This window comes from Apium graveolens, chromosome 11 (genome assembly GCF_009905375.1).
Source record: "Apium graveolens cultivar Ventura chromosome 11, ASM990537v1, whole genome shotgun sequence".
NCBI lineage: Eukaryota > Viridiplantae > Streptophyta > Magnoliopsida > Apiales > Apiaceae > Apium > Apium graveolens.
This window is the reverse complement of record NC_133657.1, coordinates 103777687-103802455: the sequence shown is the minus strand read 5'-3', so window position 1 is coordinate 103802455 and position 24769 is coordinate 103777687. Positions and strand designations below refer to the sequence as shown.

At 36.4% G+C, this 24769-nt stretch overlaps 1 non-coding gene and 1 pseudogene across 1 annotated transcript; one reads left to right on the top strand and one right to left on the bottom strand.

Moving 5' to 3' along the window:
* The window catches only part of LOC141695744 (uncharacterized), a 70811-nt pseudogene that overhangs the window by 26198 nt on the left and 19844 nt on the right, over nt 1-24769 (bottom strand).
* LOC141698736 (small nucleolar RNA R71) lies at nt 3981-4087 on the top strand. The gene has a single exon (XR_012565240.1). It is a non-coding gene; the product is annotated as a small nucleolar RNA R71 (small nucleolar RNA).

Here is a 24769-nt window from a genome sequence, read left to right as displayed (position 1 = left end):
TTCCAGCGCGGGCGCACCGTGTTTCTGGAGAATATCGCGTGGCTGCCCCGCTTCCAGCGCGGGCGCGCCGTGCTTCTAGAAAATTTCTGAAATTTTATTTCTTTGCATTTTTTTTCTTGTCGAAACCACTATACAACAAATATGGGTTGCCTCCCATGAAGCACTTGGTTTACGTCGCTAGCTTGACGTGAATCTTAGAATCAAGTTGTCGAAAGAACGGCGCTCACCACCTCAAGGTTCGCCGTATCACCATAGTAATGATTCAACCTCTGACCATTTACCTTGAACGCTTGGTCCAGATGCTTATCAAAAATCTCCACAGCTCCATGTGGAAACACGGTTTTGACAATGAACGGCCCTGGCCACCTTGACTTAAGCTTTCCTGGAAAGAGTCGGAGATAAGCGTTGAATAATAGAACTTACTGACCAGGCAAAAATGACTTGCACACCAACCTCCTATCATGCCATCTCTTGACCTTCTCCTTGTATATCTTGTTGTTCTCATAAGCCTGTAGTCGGAGCTCATCGAGTTCATTAAGCTGAAGCATTCTTTTCTCTCCAGCAGTTTCCATGTCTAGATTGAGCTTCTTTAAACCCCAATACACTCTATGCTCTAGCTCCGCAGGAAAATCACATGCCTTCCCATATACCAAATGGAACGGTGACATTCCTAGAGGAGTCTTGTATGCTGTTCTATAGGCCCACACAGCTTCATCTAGTTGCAACGACCAATCCTTCCTTGACGGACTCACAACCTTTTCCAAGATTTGCTTGATATCTCGATTCGACACTTCAGCTTGCCCATTAGTTTGAGGATGGTAGGCTCTGGCAACACGATAATTCACATGATATCTTTCCATTAACGTAGTGAACTTGCGATTGCAGAAATACGATCCCCCATCACTGATTATAACCCTTGGAGTACCGGAACGTGTAATATATACTTACGAAGAAAATTTATCACCACCTTCGCATCGTCCCATTTGGACACATAATCTACCGCCAAAAGAATATACTGATAATTGCGTGATGAGACAAATGGCCCCATAAAGTCGATTCCCCAAACATCGAAAATTTGAACTTCAATAAGAATATTGAGAGGCATCTCATCTCTCTTGGATATATTTCCAACGCTTTGGCAGCGATCACATCTTGACACGAACTGATGAGCATCCTTAAACAAAGTAGGCCAGAAAAATCCCTCTTGGAGAATACGGGAAATTTTCTTCTCTCCACCATAATTACCACCATACATAGTAGAATGACAATCTCGCAGAATACACTCTATCTCACGATACGGAATGCATCTTCTGATAATCTGATATGCTCCCTGTCTAAACAAGAACGGCTCATCCCATCGATACCACTTCACCTCATGTAGAAACTTCTTCCTTTGAGCATAAGAGAATTCTGGGGGAATAATATTACTAACAAGTTAGTTCATAATGTCTACAAATCATGGTTCTTCTTCTTGCACCGCAAAAAGTTGCTCATCGGGAAAAGATTCATTGATTAACGTCTTATCTTGGGAAGCTTTTCCTTGATCTTTCAGTCGTGAGAGATGATCCGCTACTTGGTTTTCTATACCTTTTATGTCTTTGATTTATAGCTTAAATTCTTGAAGCAATAGAATCCATCCAATCAAGCGAGGTTTTGAATCTTTCTTTGAGACCAGATATCAAATAGCAGCATGATCAGTGAACACAGTCAATTTTTTCCCAAAAAAATAAGATCAAAATTTCTCGAAACCATAGACAATCTCTAAAAGCTCCTTCTCTGTAGTAGTATAATTCAGCTGAGCACCATTAAGGGTTTTACTAGCATAGTAAACCACATGAAATATGTTTTGCTTTCTTTGGCTAAGAACTGCTCCAACTGCATAGTCACTAGCATCACACATCATCTCGAATGGCTCATTCCAATCAGGTACAGTAATAATAGGTGTTGTAGTCAAACTCTTCTTCAGGCTCTCAAAAGCAGCTAGACATTCTTCATTGAATTTGAAAAGGACATCCTTTTCTAACAGATTGCATAACGGTTTAGAGATTTTGGAGAAGTCTTTGATGAATCTCCGATAGAAACCCGCATGACCTAGAAAACTGCGGACTCCTTTAACTGAGATTGGTGAAGGAAGCTTTTCAATAACCCCCACCTTGAACTTATCCACTTCAAACCCCTTGCTAGACTCCTTGTGCCCAAGAATGATACCCTCTTATACCATGAAGTGACATTTTTCCCAGTTGAGCACCAGATTGGTCTCAACACATCTTTTCAAGACCAAGCCAAGATTATGCAAGCACTCATCATACGAAATCCCGAACACAGAGAAGTCATCCATGAACACCTCCACATTAGAGCCAATTATATCAGAGAATATTTCCATCATGCATCTCTCAAAGGTAGCAGGTGCACCATAAAGTCCGAAAGAAACTTGACGGAATGCGAAAGTGCCAAAAGGACAAGTAAAATTGGTCTTCACTTGATCTTCTGGGGCAATGCAAATCTGATTATAGCCCGAATACCCATCCAAAAGACAATAATACTCATGACCAGCCAACCTATCAAGCATTTGATCAATAAATGGAAGAGGCAAGTGATCCTTCCTGGTGGCTTTATTCAGCTTCCGATAGTCCATGCATACTCTCTACCCTGTGACTGTTCGAGTAGGAATGAGCTCGTTCTTCTCATTAGCAACAACTGTAATGCCTCCTTTCTTAGGCACACACTGCACCGGGCTCACCCATAAATTGTCAGAAATAGGATAGATGATCCCTGTATCCAACCATTTAAGAATTTACTTCTTCACAACCTCTTTCATGATAGGATTGGGTCTTCTCTACAGCTCAACTGTTGTCTTACTTCCTTCCCCGAGCAAAATTTTATGCATGCAATAAGAACGGTTGATTCCCTTGATATCTGCTATAGTTCATCCAATTGCTGATTTGAATTCTCTCAGAATTCTAAAGAGCTTATCTTCTTCACTACCTGAAAGGTCAGATACAATAATAACAGGTAAAGTAGATGTATCTCCTAAAAAGGCATACCTCAGATGATCAGGCAGTGGTTTCAGCTCCAGTGTGGAAGCTTCCTCGATAGAAGGTTTAAGACGCTCCTGAGAATTTTTAAGCTCTAATAAATCAAGAAACTCGAATGGCAAATCCAATCTCCTTTTCCATGGAGAAGCATTCAAATACTGAAGATGCTCTACCCCCTTCTTCATCTTCACTATCAGATTCCCCTATTAAGGCTCTCTCTAAGGCGCCAGTCCTTAGTAATTGACCAAGCTCTGAAGTCACTATAGAGTCGACCAACTATAATTTAAAACATTCCTCTTCATCAATAAGGAATTTCATTGCATTGAAGACATTGAAGGTAACGTCCTGACCCTGAACTCTCATTGTAAGCTCACCCTTTTGCACATCAATCAAAGTTCGGCATGTAGCTAAGAATGGTCTCCCCAAGATAATGGGAATCTTATTATCTTCCTCGAAGTACAGAATGACAAAATTAGCAGGGAAGATGAGTTTATCCACCTTAACCAAGACATCCTCCACTACACCTCGTGGATAAGTGATAGAACGGTCAGCCAGTTGCAAAGATATGTTTACTGGTTTTGGATCAGGCAAACCAAGTTTCTTCAAGACAGACAAGGGCATGAGATTGATGCTAGCTCCCAAGTCATACAAACACTTATTATCAGTTGAACACCATAGTTGGTCAGAGAATCGACCTTCATAGTCAACGCCTTCAACTGAGCAGCGATAGTTGTAGCTGTATCCACCTCCAGAATTCCTGCTACCTTGTTTTATGGTAGCCCCTGAGTGGGATTCCGATATTCATTCGCAGCCATCATCTCGATCAGCTCATAAGCTTCCTAATATCTCTTAGCCCATAAAGCTCCACCTCATGCTGTATCAAGCATAGGTCTCGACTGTGCTCCCGAACCATTATAAAAGTAATTGATCACCATCCAGTCAGGCATTCCATGATGATGACACTTCCTAAGCATCTCCTTATAGCGTTACCAAGTTTCACATAAAGATTCACCCGATTGATGTGCGAATTGAGTAAGAGCATTCCTGATTGTAGCTATCTTTACCATAGGGAAGAATTTAGTAAGGAATTTCTGATCAAGATCCTCCCAAGTCGTAATTGAGCCAGCTGGTAGAGAGTGTAACCAGCTCTTAGCTTTATCCCTCGGAGAGAATGGGAAAAATCTCAGTTTCACGGCATCTTCAGAAACATTATTGAACTTGAAGGTGTCACAGATCTCGATGAAATCCCTAATGTGGATATTGGGATCTTTCTTTGGAGAACCCCCAAAATGGACTGAATTATGTACCATCTGAATCGTGCCAGGCTTGATCTCAAAGGTATTAGCTGCGATAGCTGGCCTCACAATGCTATATTGAATGTCATTGATCTTTGTTTGAGAAAAATCCATCAACAATTTCGTTGTTGCTGCTGGTTCTCCCATTGTAATGATCGCTTCTTCTTCAACTTTCTCAACTTGTTTAAAAACTTCTTTTTCCTCTTCTACAACTTCGTCTAGTGTTTCCTTATGAGATTGAGAAAGTGTTCACATACATGCTCTCTAGAGTACCTGAAACATAACAAAGTAACCGTATAAGTAAAATAATCTGAGTCAGTGAACTTTAACAACCACTGATGTCAAGCGCATAAACTAAAAATTAACACTGTTCCCCGACAGCAGCGCCAAAAACTTGTTCGCACTAAAATACACGTGAAAGTACACGCAAGCGTACATGATCATAAGTAGTATAAGATTTAAGTCGAGTTCGTTCCCACAAGGATTGGTTTAGGTTAATTTCAGATTATGCACTTATGCAACAATGTATGATTATCATTCACAGGTAAGACAAGTAACAAGTTTGAGTGGATTAACTACCTAAGAGATTATACTAGCAAACTTAAACTAAGAGATTAAAACGGAATTACTTATATGAGAATAAAGCATGGGATTCTAACTTCATTAAATTCTTTATTTAAAGTTTATGTCTTTATCAATAGTATGCGATGGTGATGATAACTAATCAGATAACACGAAATTAATATACGCTATATTTCGATATACGTATACCCTACTACTAAGCATCCACAATCAAGATAGAAGCCAAATAGACACCAATTATGCTTAGACCCTATATGTCTATAAAATTTGAAAACATAATGGTTGAAGAGCAAGTTATCTATTATGATTATATAGGGTGTGTAAGATGGTTATAATTACTCACGAATTATGCATGTCAATTTATACATAAACCTATGCTAGCATGGCAAGTTCTAAACCTCTATATTCATTATCGCTACAATAGAGATTAACAAACAATCTTAAATGTTAGCTACGCATCAAAGACGAATAAGCACAACCAAACTAGGAAATCATAAATCATCACACACTAAAGACTTAGAACAATCAACTATTGAAATCCACAAATAAATCCGCTAGAACCCCATGACAACGATTAGTTCATGATCGAACGCAGCATCACCATGGGTTCCAATAAAAATATGGTACTAAATAAGTTCAGATTACTATGATAGAATATAAAGGTAATAGGGTTTAGAACAAGAACAAACCAAGCATCCAAAAGTATCGCCTAAAAGGAAGAATACAAAAGTATGAAACAAATTCTTCTTCTCCTTAGCCGTCTCGTGCGCTCTAGTTCTTCTTAATGTTCTCCCTAGCTTCCTAGTTATTAAAAATGACTTTTTATCTTTATATATAGGCCCCAAGTTGATCTGGACTCTTAGAAAATAAAAATTATAATATAATCAGGATTCTGGCTTTTTGCATTGGCGCAGGCGCGTGACCTTCTAGCGCGGGCACGCTGCCTTGCTGGACTTTCTGGCGTGGCTTCCCCGCTTCTGGCGCGGGCGCGGCTCCCTTCTGACAAAAATTCTGATTTTTTTTCTTTTGCGCTCCTTTCTTCGTGCGATCTTTTTAGGGAGAAAACACGTGCTAAAATTACATGCAAGTATACGCGTTCGCAAGTAGTATAAGATATAAATCAAATTCGTTCCCACAGAGACTGGTTTAGGTTAAGTTCAGATTATGCACTTACGCAATAATATATGGTTATCGTTCAATGCTAAGACAATAAAAATTTGAGATGTTTATACTAAGATTAAACTAACATGCAATTAACTAAGAATAAAAGTGATTGATTTAACTATATGAGACAAACATGGGATTCTAACTTCATTACTACTTCATTCAAAGTCATTGTTTTTAACCTTAGCATGTGATGGTGATGACAACTAATCAGATAACATGAAACTAGTAAACGCCAACTTTCGTTGTATAAATACCCTACTACCAGACATCCACAAAAGAGATAGAAGCTGAATAGACACCAATTATGTTGAGACCGTATATGTCTATACAATTTGACAACATAAGGTTTAATGAACAAGTTATCTATCGTGATTACATAGGGCAAGTAAGATGGTTAATATTACCTATGAATCATGCATAAAAATTATACACGAACCTATGCTAGCATGACAAGTTCTAAATCTCTATATTCACTTTCGCTTCAATAGAGATTAACACACTATCTTATATGTTAGCTACGCACATAAGACGAATAAGCACAACCAATACTAGGATATCAATCAATCACCACACACCAAGATATTGAAACAAATTAACTATAAAAATCCATAATTAAATCCGTTAGAACCCCACGATAACGATTAGTTCATAACCGAACTCATCGTCATCATGGGTTCCAATGAAAACATGATAATAAATAATAAAAGAGTATTAGGGTTTAAAGACAAATTGAAAACAAGCATCCAAGTATCAACTATAATGAAGAATACAAAAATCTTCTTCTCCGTAGTCGTCTTGTGCTCTCTAGGTCTTCCTATTACTCTCTTTGGTCTCCTTCTTGCTAAAAACGACTTTTTATCACTATATATAAGCACTTAGTGGACCTGGACCCTCAAAATCATCAAATTATACTAAAATCAGGATTCTGGGGAAAAAAGGGCGGTGTGGCCGCGCTCAAATCAGCGCGGGCGTGCTGGTTTTTTTGGAAAAAAGGTGGGGCGGCCGCGCTGGTTTTGGGGGCGGCCGCCCATGACTTCTGGACTTTTTAGCAATTTCTTCTTTCGGCCGTATCTTGAGTTCTGCTCGTCAGAATTAGGCGATCCAACTACCCACGTGAAGCTAACGAGATTCTCTTCAACTTAAGAATGGACTAGGCTTCCAATTCTTAGCTCTTTTCAGCATATTTTCTTACAAAAATCCTTTCTTCATTTAATTAATGCCGAAAATGCAATAACACAAAAACATATCAAAAATACCAACAACTTGAGTCCAAAACACCAACTTAAGCTTATAATGAAGCATTCCAGGTAGATATAAATCCACTTATCACACCCCCAAACTTGAATCGATGATTGTCCTCAAGCATAAACAGACTCAAATCTATAAAAAAAACCTAATGCAAGAATGCAACTACGTGAATGCAACTAAATAATAATGTAATTGATCCCCTCAGAATAACCATAACCAAATGAATAAGCCAACGCCTCTAAGAATGTAATAACTCAAAAAAGAGCTCGAATAAATATCACAAATCTACTCAAAAACAAGAACGTGCATGTGTGGAATGCTTAACAGAAATACTCTCGATACTAGATCAATAACCATAACTTATCTTTCATCAAAATAATCACAAATTTATAAACAGAATAGACGTTAAACGCATAATGCCTCTCAAGACCTTATTTCTACTAGAGTTATACAAGGATTCACACTATTGTTGAACACATAACAACATGCATATTTGACCGTGTAATGAGTGAGGTCCCAAAATACTTAGGTTAGCGGATCCCAGACTATCAAAGCCTTAGGTCACTAGGCACAAAGTCCCCTAGAACTTAATAACTTGAGCATTAAAGAGCTCACTCGTGATCAATTATACATATACTAACACATACTTTTTTTCTCTTTTTTTCTTCTTTTTCGTCAACAATTTCTGAATGAGTGTGTTTCGCTCCATCTCATTCAATCCTAGACTACTCATAAAAATATGAGCCAGCTACTAGCCATTTGACGCATAGACTTATTCAAAACAAGCAATAAAATCCTGCTTTTCTCCAGTTTAAAAAATCAGTGCTCCTACGTCATTACGAGAATAGCAAAAATTCTAAATATAACCAAGTGATTAAATCTCAACAAATAAACAAGTATGATCATGATCTAGATCAAAAGCAACCTAAAAGACTTGTGATTTTTTTCCTGGGCATGCAAACCAATTCATTAAGATTTAAACATCCCTCTATTCACCATCACTACACTCAAATCAACATCAACTTATCAATCAGAAATAGCTCATCTACGGGATCATATTATATGCATGCAAATACAACTACATGAACTCACATAAAAACACAAATAAAAATGCAAACAAATATGACCTATATGAACAATCATGCAAAAATACGAATGACTTAACGACTATACAAGCAATATGAATCTATATGAATCTATATGAAAACACACAAACTAATCGTTACATTATCACCCCCAAACTTAAAATTTTCAATGTCCTCATTAAAGGTAATAATAAGAATTCAAGGCATACCTAGTTAGCGGGAGGATCACCCTCTTCGGGTGGAGGATCAGGTGGCCAATCAACCTCGACACCAATGTCTCAAAAAAAGTACCGAGAGCGCGTGTCAAATCTTCAGCAAAACATCGGTGAATGTCATGAATGGCCTCAATACGCCGAATCAACCTTCTATACCGCGCATCACCAAGACCAAACATATCAATTATCTATGGTGTACAAGTGGGACCCTCTATAAGCGCGGGAGGAACCGGCCGGTCACCCTTTAGATTATCATAGATATATCCCAACCCCTTGTCAGGGGGTGCACCTAATAATGCATAACTCAAGTGTTTTGGCAGTGGGTTGAGCTCAAGTGTGGGAGATTCTTCAATAGACGGCTCGAGACGCTCCTGAAGAATTTTCAGCTCTGGTAACTGAAGAGAATCGAATGGCATATCCAACTTCCTCTTCGACTGAGGTGCATTCAAAATCTGCAGTTGCTCTGCTCCTTCTTCATCTTCAATAACTGATTCCCTTATGAAGGATCTCTCTAAGGTATCTGACTTTGGTAATTGCTCAAGCTCCAAATTCATGACAGATTCGACCCGCTCTACTTTAAAGCACTTCTCTTCATTTGTGGGTACCTTTATTGCCTTGAACACATTAACAGTGACCTTCTGATCTTGAACCTTCATCATAAGCTTTCATTTTTGCATATCGATCATAGTTCGGCCTATAGCCAAGAATGGTCTTCCCAAGATGGTAGGAATCTTCTTATCTTCCACGAAATCCAGAATTACAAAATCAGCAGGTAAGATGAGTTTGTCTACCTTGACCAAGACATCCTCCACTATACCTTATGGATTAGTGATGGAACGGTCAGCTAGTTGCAATGACATGTATGTTGGTCTCGAATCAGGTAGACCTAGCATCTTGAAGATGGACAAGGGCATCAGATTGATGCTAGCTCCCAAATCACACAAGCATTTGTCGAAAGACAAATTTCCAATAGTGCAAGGAATCGTGAAGCTTCCAGGATCCTAAGCTTCGTAGGCAATTTCTGTTGCAAAACTGCACTGCATTCCTCCGAAAGAGCAACAATCTCTAAGTCATCGAGCTTCATTTTTCGAGAGAGAATACCTTTTATAAACTTTGCATAGCTAGGCATCTGTTCAAGAGCTTCAGCGAAAGGTATATTGATGTGAAGTTTCTTGAACACCTCCAGAAACTTAGCAAATTGCTCATCCAACTTCTGCTTCTGCAGCCTCTTAGGAAAAGGGGGTGGAGGATAGACCTGTTTCTCCCCTGTATTACCCTCAGGAGGAGTGTGTTCCACAATTTTCTTCCTTGATTCCACCTCGGCACCCTTCTGTACCACTTTTTCAGCTACAATCTCATCTTCTGGAATTGGCAAGGGTGCATACGCACCTGCATTCTAGACAGAGTTTTCATACTCTTCGTCTTGCTGAATTTGGTGGCTTGTGAACTTTCCGGATCTCAAGGTGATGGCGTTCACCTATTCGTTAACTTCCCTCTTGCCTGGATTAGCTTCTGTATCACTAGGAAGCGTTCCTGATGGTCGATTCAATAAGGCGTTAGCGATTTTCCCTATTTGGTTCTCTAGAGTCTTGATAGAAACAGCCTGGCTTTGGCATATAAGAGCCGGGTTTTTGCACATAAGCTGCAACTCCTCCAATTTATATTTTTCATTCAAAGATAGACCTGTACCTCCATGAGTTTTTTGTTGAAGTTGAAGTTGTTGTCGTGGTGCATATTACTGCTGAAAACCAGGCGGATTGAATTGCTTGTTTCCAAACTACTAGAACGGCTATTGCATCGCATTCTGATTATTGCTCCAGCTGAAGTTAGGATGATATATGTCTGGAACTGGTTGTTGTGATCTCTGAAAGTTGCTCATAAACTGAGTTGATTCACTAGATATAGCACATTGCTCCGTCGCATACGAACCCGCACACAGCTCACAAACACTTGTTATCTGATTAACATCATAGTTAGCCAGAGAATCGATCTTCATAGACAACACCTTTAGTTGAGCAGTGATAGTCGTAGCTGTATACACTTCAAGAACTCCTGCTACCTTGCCCTGTGGCAATCTCTGAGTTGGATACTGATATTCATTAGAAGCCATCAGTTCAATTAGATTATAAGCTTCCCCATAGCTCTTTGCCCATAATGCTCCACCTGATGCTGCATCGAGTACGGGTCTTGACTGTGCTCCCTAACCGTTATAGAAGCAATTGAAACTACTAGAAATATGGGATCAGACATCGGTTTAGAACCGATATTAAAAAAAATCTGAATCGATGTCTTCGTGTGTGATGTTAAATGTCATCAGCCTTTGACATCGGTTAATAGCCGATGTCTATTATAGTGTTATAGATCGGTTTTAAGATTAAATGTGATGTCTTTACAACAAATTTCAGGTTATATTACAGTATTTTTAGGTGAATATGAGTATATTATGAGGTATTTATCCATTAAAACATGAAATCTACAAGATCTAAAAACCATTTATTAAAATTCTTTTGAACAAACCGATGTGAAATGCTAGATCAGATATTGGTTAGATTAGTTTCCCGATGTGAAATGTTTGATCAGACATCGGTTATATAGACCCCCGATGTGAAATGATGGATAAGATACGGGTGTTCTTCAGGAAACCGATATTAAATCTTTTTATTTAATATCAGCTAATTTCTCTAACCGATGTTATTTGACTTAAAATACATTAAGTTTCTTTTCGGAACCGATGTCAAATGACTATTTCACATTTATTTTTTGGTTCTTTTTCATTTAATATTACTTTACCTGATGTCTTTTGTACATTTTTTACATCGGTTTACATTAATCATTAAGATGTTAATATTCTATAAATTGCATGCCATCCTGGTACTATTTACAGCCACAGGGAACCAATTGCATCTACAACCAAAATAAACCAAACAATGCTAACATCCCAACAAAAAAATTCCAAAAACATCCAACGGAAACACAAAGATAAATTGATAGCAAATTTCTTAATATTCACTACAACAAACTCAATTCGTACATATATTCAACTCTAAAATAAATATCCCAACAAAAAATAATTAAACCCAAATTCCCTAGTTATTACATCTGACATTATAAACATCTCTAATGCTTGCAAGTACCACTAACTGCATCATGATGTTGCGGAATTGCCAAAGTATCAGCCAAAACTGTCAGTTGTAGGCGGCCTGCTTCACTTCTTCCTTTAAAATGTTATAACAGTGAGTATGTGTGTGTGTGTGTGCGCGCGCGCGCTCCATCTTAGGAATGGTACCACAGTGACAGTGTAAAAGCCGAGTAGACCAAGCTCATGGTCCAAGAAGGAAAGTGACTGGAATTAAACTAATGAAGCAGATTTAATATTGGACTAGTAATCATCTTATAGTTATGTGTATAGATCTGTTGGCCTCTAATCCAACCTGTGACAGTAAGAGTGGCGGTCACAGCAGATTTGTTTTATTAATTTTAATAAAAGATAGATCAAAAAGAATTATAATTACCTCTAATCAAATGTATAAAGATCAGCTGCATATGGATTCAGAGATCCTTCTGAGAATAGATCACCTATATTTGAAGGTTTCTGAAGTCCACCTTCCTTGATTTACCTATAATCAATAAAAAGTGATGAAATAAAGGGTTTTTCTGGTTTCCTAAGTGTTCCATATGTCAAAATTTATTAGTACTACATCTATAAGAGAAACACGTCTTTAATATCTTTATAAAGATGCTACAAACACAGTGTATATACTTTTATCTGTTCTTAGCACGTGTGCCAGAGTTCTTACAAAGTTAAGTCAAATACAAGATGTGGTAACGATCCTCACATTTTCTTTAATGGTATTAAGATCATTTCCAAAGGAACCAGAAATGACACATACTTGTGATAGACTGAATTCATATTGATCAATTACTCGTGGTGCCCATACATTAATATTGGCTTTAGCTCCATAATACTGATCTCCAGTGGCAAATGTTACTGCATGCTATAGTCAGAGGATCATAGTTTAGTTAGAAGCACAATTTGATAAGATGGCATGCAGCTTCTTCTTAGATTTGTGCCATGCTTAATTGTATTTCTGTGAACTTTTTGATTGCTTAGCCCTTCGTTTAACAATATCGACATTCTGATAGTTTGTGATCAGTTAAAAAAACACCATATAGACAGATTTGTCTATAAATTGATAAATTATGTATCACAATACAGTTTTCTGTATCAAAAAATAGTGTAAATATATATAATTCATTAAGGAAAGGTTTTATTCCATGTGAAGCTTTAGAAAGTCCTTGGAAAAATTAGTTGTTCAATTGCCCAGTCTAAATATAAATGGTTATCGGATTTTAAAATTGAGTAAAGAATCAACCTCATGATCATTGCTCTGTAGTTTTTCTGATTGGAATAGTTCCTTCGGGACATGATTCACTTGTATTCACTTGCTGGTTGAAGGTGAGATACAACACACTCTACAACATCTCCATCAGGACTCTAATCGGCCTTCCATATTTAGCAACCCCAACAGAAGTGCAGACCTCATTTATTGTTGATAGAGACAACATAGTGGATTCAAGTATAGAGAAAAATCCAGTTCTGAGATGTGGTTACGGAGTTAATAGTTTTTTTCCACCTGCATAAGAGTCAGGGTCAACAATGTTTACACAGACTTAACTCAGCGAATAAATTATGACAAGTATATTCCACTTGTAATAAGCATTATAAGTATCATGGAATCCTAGAGACATTAACCATAGGAAGAAACAAACTCACTTTCTTCTTTCCTGTGTTTTCTGCATAAAGAATAAATTGAAAGGAATATGTCCTAAGTCCAATCATGTATTAGGATTTAGGACTAACTTTTATGTAATCTGTTTTGATTTCATTGATATTAATAAAAGACTTGTTTTGTTTTTATTACGGGCTCTATCTATTTAAGTGTTTAAATAAGATATACCATAGTTTAGAGTAAAGCTTTTATTGATTATGATGAGATCATAGTAGTGAGACCTAAAAGATGATAACTCTAAACTTAAATAGTTCCTGGTCATAGGATTACTAACTGGTAATTAATAATCCGCAAAGATCGGTACATACTATGCTTGCTTCATTATGAAGGATGTCTGTTCTCATAGACATTTGTGTGGTGACACTATAGCTAGTATGTAGGTGCTTATTATAGAATAAGTTTACTGAACATGACTCGCACAGCTGAACAACTGATGGAGTTCACTCACGTGTCAGCAGTTGTTCACATAGTGATAGTTGTACAAGTATCCTTAGACTTGAGGTCATCATAGTCATCTTGTGTACACTGAACTAAGTTTTGGTTTAGTTCTTAGTCTCCAGGGACAATTATTAGGGCTCTACTGGGTATAGGAATTTGTACACGAAGATAGTGTATGATCAATAAAGGATCTACCCCTTCCAGTGAAGGAAGCGAATGTTCAAGGCTGATCCACTTATGCTAGTTCAGGAATCTCTGGCCAGAGTGAATGAAATTAGAAAGGAGTTTCTAATTTGCATAGAACTAAGCATAGTAAATGGTAAGAAAGTGATTAAATTAGATAGGCTTGACACGAGATCCATGCCTTGTATTTAATCAGGACATTGTAGGGTAGAAGGAGTTTATTGTACGGTAACTATTCACTAAATAGGTTCTTGGTATTCTAAGCAGTGAATTCATATTATCCGGATAGTCGCGATATGCTGAGAAGTATCCCTCACGATGTAGAATAAATATGATTAATTAATTAATCATATTTAATAAATTAGAGAATTTATATAAATAATGATAAAATAGTTTTATTATTATTTATTTCTACTACCAGCTTAATATTGAACCTACAGGGTCACACCATAAAAAGAGAATGATTTAATGGTGGAGGAATTAATTAATAATGGCTAATAATTATTTATTTATGAAATAAATAATTAATTGGCAAATTTAATAATTGATTAAATGAGATTTAATTGATTATAAATTAATTAAGAAAAGTTCTTAATATTATTAATTAAGAATTTAATTTTTGGAAATTAAATCAAGAGAGAGAATTATTTCTAAAGTGTTTAGAAAAAGGATTAATAATTAAAAGGTGTTTTAATTATTAATGAGAATAATAAATGGGTTAATAATAATAATATTTTATGGGAAAATTTCAGCTGAAAATTTTGCCTATAAATATACTATTATAAACCCTATTTTTATTCTAACCCAAACCCAAAAGTTTTTAGAAAAACCTAATTCTCTCCACCTCCTCCTCCTCCTGAACGTCGTTTTCTTGGTGGATACCAGTGGAGTGCTTCACGTTTGAGGAGCAGCTACTAAGGATCTCCGATCGTTGCTTTTGGATCGCTATTAAAGGTTAGTAATCGATTCATATGTTTTAATCACGATTTATATGCTTTTATTTGGATTTTATATGTGTAAAAGTGTTTTACCATGCCTTCGCTGTGATTAAAATCCAACATAAATTGCATAACATAGGACCAGTTACTTATCTCGAGTTCTAAAAGTTTGATAATATCATAAAACTGAAAATTCTATTCCTTCAAAATGAAGACAGTGTGTCGCCCACCCAAATCATTGGCTAGTACAACTCAGAAGTCAGAAAATTGACAATTTTCATCTTATTTCGGTGACATGGATTTATTGTGTTGAATATATCTTGTTGAAAAGTAACAAATTTCATATTATTTCAATGGCATAGATTCATCAAATTGAATATATCATGTTGCACATATAGTCTAAAATATTGAGAAGAGGTGAAAACAATCAGTCAATCACAGTTACTGAGGCATTATAATACCTATTGTGTAGACATCATAACTTACTGTTCATTATTAAGAACCTGACTTGCTTTTTTGGCGAATCAGGATTCACCTTTACACACTTCTCTGCTCCAAACACTTCCAACTCACTCAACTGTCACAACTCCATTCCCAAAATGAATCATCAGCAACAACAATTTTTCTCTGATACATATAAAATACTTGATTATGTTTAGAATAAGTATCACTACATGGAACAAGTAATTCACCTTCAACAATAAATAAGATGGTTTGCTAATCTTCCTTAAATAATCTCTTGCTCTCTGGAGCTTCCTTGTCGCGTCTGGAGGCCTGAAAGTCTGGTTGACAGGATTATGATAACCGGATTCCAAGGCGACGACAGGAGTCAGGAGAAAAACCAAGAGGAGGAAAGAAACATTCATTATTGTAATTACACTATTAATCATTTCAGGCCTCACTCAGTATTTTTAAAAATATGACAATCTCATTTAGTCTTCGAATATGAGCAATACTAAAGTAAAAAATATGACTGCCTATAGTTAGGAGGTGTCAATATTTTCACAATATGTATTACATAACTCAAGCTTTAAAGCTTCAGATCTATGAACAAAAACCTAATTAAAATCACAACCTAAAATTTTAAAATAATTTAAAATTTACATACCTATTCAAACCAAACCAGTTGCTTACAAGGCTTGATTTTAAGCTACTAAATCAAATATTCCCAATTTCAACCTCAATTTGTTATGAAAAACTCTAACCCTTTCATCAAACCATTATCAATCACTTTCACCAAGGCCAGAATCTGACCTTCCACTAATCGATTTCGTATAAATCAAACCAAGGAAGTTTTTTTAAGATTATTAAGCATGAATCGAATCCATTTCAAATTGGGCATGTGCTTAATTACGGTACATGGTTTAAATTTCTTAATTAGTGAGTACTAATTTGTGAGGATGAAATAATTAGGGTTTCAGATGGGTTGATAGAGAGGTGAGAGAGAGAGACAAAATAGAGAGGATATTGAGTCTGAGGCTTGAGGTAGAGTTTCAATGTTGAGAGAGATGGAGGGAGAGAGAGAATCGAGGTTAATTACAGTGGGGTTTGAGAGAATGGAGAAATTTGAGAGAGATAATGTAGGAAAGGGGGAAATAAAAAATAAGGTAGCGGGGGAAAGAATTTTGGTAAAAGGGGGAAAGAATTTTGGTAAAGGGGGGAAATATATGTATTAAAATAGGGAAAATGATAAGTCAAATTTGAATTTTTTTAAAATTTGTCATACACAACGGCTCGTAAAAATAACCGATGTTAAAGTTGTATTTGGAAGTTTTTTTTGGGAACATAGACAACGGCTAGTATAAGAAACCGATGTCAAAAATGTTTTAAACATTGCTTATTTAGAAACTGATGTTAAAAAATATTTTAACATCGGGCGCTTTACGTGCCGATGTCTAAGCACCGATGTCTTATGCAGTATTTCTAGTAGTGTGATGATCATCCAATCAGAAATTCCATGATGAGGACACTTCCTAAGCATCTTCTTGTAGCACTCCCAAGCTTCACATTGAGATTCTCCCCGGCAGCGGCGCCAAAAACTTGTTAGGGCAAAAACACGCGCTAAAATTACATGCAAGCATACGCGTTCGCAAGTAGTATAAGATATAAATTAGATTCATTCCCACAGAGACTGGTTTAGGTTTAGTTCATATTATACACTTATGTAACAATATATGGTTATCATTCAATGCTAAGACAACAACAATTTGAAATGTTTATACTAAGATTAAACTAACATGCAATTAACTAAGATTAAAAGTGATTGATTTAACTATATGAGACAGACATGGGATTCTAACTTCATTACTGCTTCATTCAAAGTCATTGTTTTTAACCTTAGCATGTGATGGTGATGACAACTAATCAGATAACATGAAACTAGTAAATGCCAACTTTCGATGTACGAATAGCCTACTACCAGACATCCACAAAAGAGATAGAAACTGAATAGACACCAATTATGTTGAGACCCTATATAGCTATAAAATTTGACAACATAAAGGTTTAATGAACAAGTTATCTATTGTGATTACATAGGGCAAGTAAGATGGTTAAAATTACCTACGAATCATGCATAACAATTATACATGAACCTATACTAGCATGGAAAGTTCAAAATCTCTATATTCACATTCGCTTCAATAGAGATTAGCACACTATCTTATATGTTAGCTACGCATATAAGATGAATAAGCACAACCAATACTAGGATATCAATCAATCACGACACACCAATATATTGAAACAAATTAACTATAGAAATCCATAAGTAAATCCGTTAGAACCCCAACAATAATGATTAGTTCATAACCGAACTCATCGTTACCATGGGTTCCAATGAAAACATGATAATAAACAATATAAGAGTACTGGGGTTCAAAGATAAATTAAAAACAAGCATCCAAGTTTTAACTATATTGAAGAATACAAAACTCTTCTTCTCCGTAGCCGTCTTGTGCTCTCTAGGTCTTCCTATTGCTCTCATTGGTCTCCTTCTTGTTGAAAACGTCTTTTTATCACTATATATAAGCCCCTAGTGGACCTGGACCCTTAAAATCAAGAAATTCTACTAAAATCAGGATTCTGGGGCAAAAAGGGCGGGGCAGACGCGCTCAAATCAGCACGGGCGCTAGTTTTTTGGCAGAAAGGCGGAGCGGCCGTGCTGGTTTTGGGGGCGGCCGCGCCTGACTTCTGGACTTTTCTGCAATTTTATCTTTTAGTCGTATCTTGAGTTCTGCTCATCATAATTAAACGATTCAACTGCCCACGTGAAGCTAACGAGATTCTCTTCAACTTGAGAATGGCCTAGCCTTTCAATTCTTAGCTCTTTTTAGCGCATTTCCTTGAAAAGCTACTTTCTTCATTTAACTAATGCCTGAAATGCAATAATACAAAAACATATCAAAAATACCAACAACTTGAGTCCAAAACACCAACTTAAGCTTGCAATGAAGCGTTCCAAGTACATAAAAAATCCACTTATCAGATCTTCCGAAAATCCATTCCTGACCTTTATTAGCATAAAAACATTGTAAAACTCATTTCCTCCTTCTGACTAGTGCCCTGAAATGACTTAACACAAAAACACATTAAAAACACCACATACTTAAGTCCAAGACACCAAATTAAGCCGATATTAAGCATTCCAAGTGGATATAAATTTCACTTATTTAATTTCCACTGGTTCCAATTCGATCACATGACTAGCATATGCATTATACTTCTTTAGAAGAGAGATGTGAAATATGTTATAAAGATGTTGCATTTATGGAGGTAATGCTAACTCGTATGCCACTTTTCCAACTTTCTTTAATACTTCAAATGGCCCAATATATCTAGGACTTAGCTTTCCTTTATTCCCGAATCTGGATAAACCTTTCCATGAAGATATCTTTAATAACACTTTATCTCCGGGTTCGAATAGCACATCCTTTTGATTTTGGTCTCCATACCTTTTTTGTCGATCTTGAGCAGCTATCACCCTTTTGCAAATCATTTCTACTTTTTCTTTCATTTGTTGCACTAGTTCTGGACCAATTAGCTTGCGCTCGTCAACCTCATCCTTATACGTAGGAGGTCTACATTTCCTTTCATACAATGCCTCGTAAGATGGCATGCCAATACTTGCGTGATAACTGTTATTGTAGGAAAATTTAATCAATGGCAAATGATCATCCCAAATTCCTTTGAAATCCAACGCACAGGTTCTCAGCATATCCTCGATCATTTAAATAGTCTTTTCGCTTTGGCCATCAGTTTGAGGATGATATGTCGTACTCATTTTCAACTTAGTTCCTAAATGATCATAAAATTGTCACCAAAATCTCGAGTTGAATCTCGGATCTCTATCGGATACGATAGACACTAGTACTCCATGCTGCATTACGATTTTATCCAGGTACATTTTGACCAACTTTCCCAATGAGAAATGCACGGACTTTTTTAGTCGATCGACTATTACCCATATTGCATCATGATTAGACTTGGTCTTTGGAAATCCCACCACAAAGTCCATCACGATATGCTCCCATTTCCATTCAGGTATGTCTAGTGGCTGAAGCAATCCACTCGGTCGCTGATGTTCCGCTTTTACTCTTTGACACGTATAGCATTTACTTATCCATTCCGCGATTCCCTTTTTCATGTTCGGCCACCAATAATTCTCTTTTAAGTCCTTGTACATTTTCGTACTTCCAGGGTGAATACAAAACCTCGAGTTATGCGCTTCCTGAAGAATCTCATGTTTTAATTCCATAAAATTAGGAATCCAAATATGTGAGCTAACACGATATATTCTTTTCTCGTCCTTTGAGCTCTAACATCTTCTCCTGTCAATTCATCCTTCTCTTACTTAATCACTTGTTCTTGACAAAATCGAATCTTTTCCAAAAAATTTGGCTGAAATGTAATCGTTACGTTGCTTTATTTATAAGTTCTGGAACTTGCACCTTTATTTCCAACTTCTCAAATTCTTTAATCAACTCTTCGGATGAAGTTAACACATTCAATCTTTCCTTGCGGCTTAGCGCATCCGCTACAATGTTCGCCTTTCCGGGATGGTAACTTATCATACAATCATAGTCTTTAATTAACTCCAACCATCTCCTTTGCCTCATGTTCAACTCTTTTTGCGTAAAGATATACTTTAGGCTTTTGTGATCTGTATAAATCTCACACTTTTCTCCGTACGAATAGTATCTCCAAATCTTAAGAGAAAATACAATCGCTTCTAATTCCAAATCATGCATAAGATACTTCTGTTCGTGTGGCTTTAATTGCCTTGATCCATAGGCTATTACCTTTCTGTGTTGCATTAACACACAACCTAGTCCTTTATATGAAGCATCACTGTAGATTACAAACTCACCCTTCTCATCGGGTAAAACCAACACTGGTGCAGTTACTAACATTTTCTTTAGCTCTTGAAAACTTTCTTAACACTTATCCGTCCAAACAAACTTCTCATTCTTTCTTGTTAACTTAGTCAATGGGATAACAATCTTATAAAAATCTTGTACGAATCTTCTATAATATCCCGCTAATCCGAGAATACTTCTTACTTCTGTGGGAGTCTTTGGTATATCCCAATTCATAACAACTTCTATCTTTGCAGGATCTACTTTGATAACTTCAATATTAACTACATGTCCGAGAAACTGAACTTCTTTTAACCAAAATTCGCATTTAGAAAACTTTGCATATAACTTCTCTTTCCCTCAAATCTCCAAAGAAATCCTCAAATGTTCCATATGTTCTGTCGTCGACTTGGAGTATATCAAGATGTCGTCAATAAACACTATCACAAACTTATCTAGATATTGCTTGAACACTCTATTCATAAGATCTATAAATGCATTTGGCACATTCGTCAATCCAAACGCCATTACCAAGAACTCATAATGTCCATATCTCGTTTGAAATGTTGTCTTAGGTATATCTTCCGCCTTGATCTTTAGTTGATGGTACCCAGATCTTAAATCGATCTCTAAGAAACAAGTAGCTCCTTTCAGCTGATCAAATAACTCATCGATTCGCTTTAGAGGGTACTTATTCTTAATAGTTAACTTATTCAATTCACGATAATCGATACATAGTCTCATACTTCCGTCCTTCTTCTTTACGAATAGCACTGGTGCACCCCACGGGGATACATTCGGGCGAATTACTCCTTTGTTTAACAGCTCTTGCAATTGCGTCGCTAATTCCTTCACCTCGACAGGCGCCATTTGATAGGAAGCTTTCAAAACTGGTTCCGTTCCAGGTGCCAAATTAATTATGAACTCAATCTCTCGATCCTGAGGTAGTCCAGGTAATTCATCTGGAAACACGTCGGGAAAATCTTTAACTACCGGAATATCTTCAATCCTTAAGGATTCCATCTCTACATCCCTTACATGAGCCAAATAAGCTTCACATCCTTGTTGTAACAATCTCTTTATTTGAATATCCGTTAGAAATTTCCTTTCTTGCTTCTTTCCTCTGAATATCACTTCAGCTCCATCCTAGGTTCTCAATTTCAATTTCTTACTTTTACACTCAATTTGCACGTCGTAGTTTGAAAACCAATCCATCCCTAATATAATGTCGAATTCTCCTACCTTAAAAGGTATTGAGTCAGCAGAAAAATGCCGACCTTATATAACCAAATCGCAATTGGGACAGATTGTGATGGCCTCAACCCGGGGTCAAGAGTTGACGTCACTAACAACAATAATAACAATCATAATATAATCCAAATCATTAGTAATATATAAAGACCCATTTACCAAGACCTTTTCCAGGTTTAAGTATGATTTAGGTTACAACTATTACAAAACTGACTTATATTACAAACTATCCTGACGTAACTAACTTAATAAAGCAACTCAATAGACCATCTTTAGTCCAACACAACTACCTCAGAGGAGCCTGACATGGAAGGAACTAAAACTCTGCCCTGACTACCACGGAAGAATCTCCTAGGCATCTGCAATTCATACATAAAACATTCTGCAAGGGTGAGCAATCAATTGCTCAGCAGTACCACTATATGAATAACAAGTAAAACGATTTAAAGTAGAGCAGTTATAGGAACATAATTCATAACTTGTTAGAAAACAAGTAACACATGTATAAACTGGATATTCAAAACTAGCATGCTTTGTAAAACAATAATATCAGTAGTGTGTTGTGTATAAATACCAGAGTTCAATTCTAGCATGCTATATAATGCGCGCAACCGAATTAGCCTCTTATGCCACCTCAATAGCCTACTCTGGCCCCTATGTATCCCATATCTGATCGTTTTATCCAGTTTTCAAAACACTTGTACCTATCTCATTTCAAAACCATTCATTTTAACAGCACACGTAAAACTAGTTCACAAACCATTTTCATTCGAGATAGGTACCCTTTTTCGAAGTCACTTTTCTCCAAAAGAGGTTTAAAAACAATTATTTATAACTACAGGGGATACGTAACTTAAAACATTTACGTTCCATTATGAGAATAAGATATTAGTCTATTCATACATACTGAACCATAAAAGAATGGTCAGGGTACTTGCCTTGCAGAGCTTTACAACTTTTACTGATCGACTTTGAGCCGACTCGGATGTTCGGGCTTTATCACATAATTAGTATACTATTCTGGATCCGACTTCAACACTCAGGTCCTTCACTTGGAACCTCGCTGCGCTTGTTAACTGATCACTAGTTTAATTTAGTTCGACATCAACTTTTAGGTCTTCCGACTTGACCTACAGGAGTCAAAATACTCCATATTAGACGTCTAGGTATGCTTGACATATCCTCAATGACACACGTACCCATTCGATATCAAATCTCGACTTGTACTTATGTATACTATTATAATACATAAAGCAATCAAGGTTCACGTACTCAAAACTCGACTAGATATTTATTTCCAGAAAACACATATACTCGACGCTTTAGAAGACAGATTGATAGCTATGATTTACAAAAATATTTTGTTTATATTTATATATAACTATTTATATTTGGCTGCTATTTCGATAATTTACAGGATACGTTCCCAAAAATCGGACAGCGTCTCCTTTGTTTATCGGACTACCCGTCGAAACCATTCGACGTCAATCACAACAATAAACCAATCAAACCGGAAATCAATCCAACTTCACAATTCAATAATCCCCGAAACGTATTATTTAACTGCCACTTTTTATTTCGAAAATTAAAAAATAAATTTATAAATTGTTATGTGGATCAAGAATCATCATTGCCATTTATTCGGCAGCTCAACGAGTTCATCGTTGACGGCGGCATAACTCTGATGGTGCCCGTACGGGTTTCCTGTCGGAGTTTCGCCAAAATTTTCAAATCTGAATAATTTAATCAATCACATAATTCATTAAAATCACAGAAAATCATTGTAACCATATGCAATATAACAACAGTTAATTCGAACCATTACAGGGTATTCGGGTAAACCAAACACTCAATCAAATAATACAGCAAAAGCACAGGAATCAACAGAACTATCGCATACACAGGTGCACACATACGTCACGCGTGCACACCCACGGAACCACCACCATCTCGCTGGAATCCGCTGAAAGGCGGAAGCTACGAACTGGAAAAGGAACATAAATGCACCACAAATTCACACCCCTACTAATTAAACGACATATATCCATACACACAAGCATATACATATGTACACCCAGTCTAATCAATCGGGATAGTAACCAGAACAACGATGATGGCCGGAGTTCAAGGCGGCCGGAAAAGCAGAAACTGGTGGTGAATTTACCGTGAACAGCCAAAGAAAAAGAAGAACAGGGAAATGAACAGACAGGAAGAAAACAAAGGAGGAGGAGGATGAGGGATAGAGATCGTGAAGAAAAAGAGCAGAGAAGTGGCCTGTATCCCCGCGCGTGTGCCTGCGTGGGGATTATTTTGTTATATATATATATATATTTACATCTTCACAGGTGATAATCTGAGAAGCTGACACATTTTATTAACAATTCATAAGGCTGCCACGTGTATATTCTGACTGTAAACCTTATCTTTTTATCCGGGTTTTGCAAAAATAATGAATAAAAATGTGGGTAAAAATACACCTGAAAATTACCCAATTAACTTTAAAATGTTGTAAATATCCCAAAATTACTAAAAACGTAAATTTTATAATTTTACAGCCATTTCTGAAACGCAATTTATACCTGCATTTTACGATTAAACAAATCAACGCGCGGGTGAAATTAATCCCAAAAATTTCCAAAATAATTTTAAAATTCTCAGAATATTATAAACTTCATAAAAATAAGTTTCGTAATTTTTGAAGAATTTCAGAATTAAATACGAATTTTACAAATAAATGCAATCAGAAAATCATTAAGATAAATAATTAATAAAATATTGATTTATCAATTTTTTAAAATCCTAAGAATAATAAATAAAATTATAAAGAAATAAAAATAATTTTAGAGATAACCCAAGTATTTATGGAAATAAAACTTGAGTAAAATCACCTTTAAATATAAAAACAAAACAACATAGTTCCACAACGAATCACACAAATAATCCTCGAACACCAACGATCACACATACTTAATAACAAAATAATATCCAGCTGACCGAACCTATGCACATATTTTATATATTTAGTTATTCAATAATTACATATTTAAATAATACTAAAAATATACGAGTCATTATACCCTTCCCCCTTAAATAGATTTTGTCCTCAGAATTTGATCTAATTAAACAAGTGAGGATATTTGTGAAGCATATCTGATTCTAATTCCCAAGTGGACTCTTTTACTTGA